This window comes from Aplysia californica, unplaced genomic scaffold (genome assembly GCF_000002075.1).
Source record: "Aplysia californica isolate F4 #8 unplaced genomic scaffold, AplCal3.0 scaffold00397, whole genome shotgun sequence".
In the NCBI taxonomy this organism is placed as follows: Eukaryota; Metazoa; Mollusca; class Gastropoda; order Aplysiida; family Aplysiidae; genus Aplysia; species Aplysia californica.
This window is the reverse complement of record NW_004797667.1, coordinates 61875-64352: the sequence shown is the minus strand read 5'-3', so window position 1 is coordinate 64352 and position 2478 is coordinate 61875. Positions and strand designations below refer to the sequence as shown.

The window sequence follows — 2478 nt, the reverse complement described above, 5'->3', positions numbered from 1 at the left end:
ATTACATTGTAATAACATACAATACATAACATAACATAACATACATACATAACAATATTAATAATAATAATAATAATAATAATAATAATAATAATAATAATAATAATAATAACAACAATAATAATAATAATAATAATAATAATAATAATAATAATAATAATAATAATAATAATAATAATAATAATAATAATAATGTAGGTAGGTTTTACTCACCGGAGTTTTCTACTCGACTGGCAGTGTAGGACAGTCGGGTCAGGTGGTGTTTTTCGTGTGAGCACTTCGCAGGTCCGTGCAAAGTCATGATCATGTCAGCATTAAAAAAAAAAAATTTCTCTTCTTTTTTTGTTTTTTCTTTTGTTTTTTCTTTCTTTCTTTCTTTCTTTCTTTCTTTCTTTCTTTCTTTCTTTCTTTCTTTCTTCATTTTTTTTTTTACCGATTTGAACTTTTATTTCCGTACTGCCGGTTTCACATAGTTTACAACACATTGGCGCGCCTCTGCCAAAACAGTGCGGCGGCCGCCGCCGGGATGTACATTTCACATTTTCTATGCTCTGCGAGGTACCGTGTTGGCCTTTCAGCCTGCATGTTGTGGTTCCTGTCGAGTAACAGGAGCGGATTGTATAGCTTGGCTAGGCGGGGTTGAATGGTTAGTATTTGCGCTTGGATTCACAAGGGATGAAGACGGAGGTCGCCCACGTCTTAGTGCCTGAGCAACACGTACTGGTTGCGACAGATCCACACATTTGGAAGATATTAACAGAGTTTCCTGAAATCCTCGAGCCAACCTTTTCGGCCTCCGAAGTGAAGCACGGTGTTTCTCATTTCATCCCCACCACTGGTCCACCCGTACATGCCAAATCACGTCGGGGTCACCAATGTAAGTAGGTCTTTACTCTCCGAAGTTTTCTACATGTACTCGACTGGCCGTGTACAAAGCACTCCAAGAATTTCTTGGAATGCTAAACTTCTACCATCGCTTTCTACCTCGAGCTGCATCAGTACTACGCCCTCTCTACGAAGCTCTGAATAGAGAAAAGAAGAAAACAAAACTTTGCTGGATGGAACAGATGACTACAGCCTTCCAGGCCAGCAAACGCGTGCTTGCCAACTGCACTCTCCTCTCGCATCCCAGAACAAACGTTCCCATCGCCTTCATGCAATATGTCTATGAGGCCTGGCAACCTTGCCTGGCAACCTTGCCTGGCAACCTTTAGCATTTTTCAGCACACAACTTCGAGAGCCAGAACACATATGGTCGAGAGTTATTATAGGACTCTATCTTGCCGTCTCACCCCTGCTGGTTGGGGGGGGGGGGCATAGTTTTACTATGGGGGAGCAAAGAATACACCTGCCGTGATACTGCGTGTCGTAGAGGCGACTAAAAGTGCATAGGTCTGGCCACCCGAAAAGTGCCAGTTTGCGGAGGGCCAACTACCCAACCCAGTAAAAAAAAAAAAACCCAGTAAGTTACAGAAACACGGACAAACACAGCTTTCTATTTTTCGATCTTGGGAGACGGGGGAGCTTCTGTATCAGCATGAACAATGAAAGACAGCGGACAAAGCCGAAAGGACTCTTCTGACCCGAAACCTTCTCTGTCGAACAAGTCTCTCCGGATTGCGTCGTGGAATGTTCGCACCTTGTATCAAGCAGGAAAGAGTTCTTAAGTAGTACAAAAGATGAAGAGATACAGGCTGCACATACTAGGAGTCAGCGAAACACACTGGATACAGCCTGGACGGAAGCAGCTCAGCTCGGGGGAACAAATATTGTATTCTGGGAGGGAAGACTAGTACCACGCGGAAGGAGTGGGAATCATTTTAAGTAAGCATGCACAGAAGTCACTTAGAGGATGGGAACCACACGGGGAAAGGATCATCATGGCTTCATTCACTACAAGGAGCAAGAGCATCAACATGAATATAGTACAGATCTACGCCCCAACAAATGATGCTTCGGATGAAGACAAGGATACCGTTTACAGCCAGCTCCAAACTACCAAGGAAGGATGTCAACATTGTAATGGGAGATGCCATTGCCAAGATTAGTCTGGACAACGTGGGGTATGAAAGAATTATGGGACAACATGGCTTGGGACAAGTGAATGAGAACGGGGAGCGATTCGCAAATATATGTGCTTTCAACAGTTTTGTTATTGGAGGCTCTGTATTTCCCCACAAGAGGATCCACAAGGCCACTTGGGGTTTCGCCAGATGGAGTGACGGAGAACCAGATAGATCATTTTTGCATCTCTCGTAAGTTCAGGCGTTCACTGGAAGATGTCAAAGTACAGAGAGGGGCAAATGTTGGATCGGATCATCATCTGCTGTTGGCAAAACTCAAGCTTCGACTAAAAAAGCACGGAACCAGCACAGGAATCAAAAGAAAGTTTCAGCTGCAGCTGAGGAACAGATTTCAACCTCTGGCTCATCTTGGCGGTGAGGACATGGAGGTGGATACACACTGGACCAAGGTCAA

At 43.7% G+C, this 2478-nt stretch overlaps 1 long non-coding RNA gene across 1 annotated transcript in view; it reads right to left on the bottom strand.

The window, feature by feature from the left end:
* Positions 1-420: 420 nt before the first annotated feature.
* The window catches only part of LOC101845791, a 4250-nt gene continuing 2192 nt past the window's right edge, over positions 421-2478 (bottom strand). The window contains exon 2 of the long non-coding RNA XR_220739.3: positions 421-1022. This is a non-coding gene — a long non-coding RNA (uncharacterized LOC101845791). The remainder of the gene's footprint in view (positions 1023-2478) is intronic.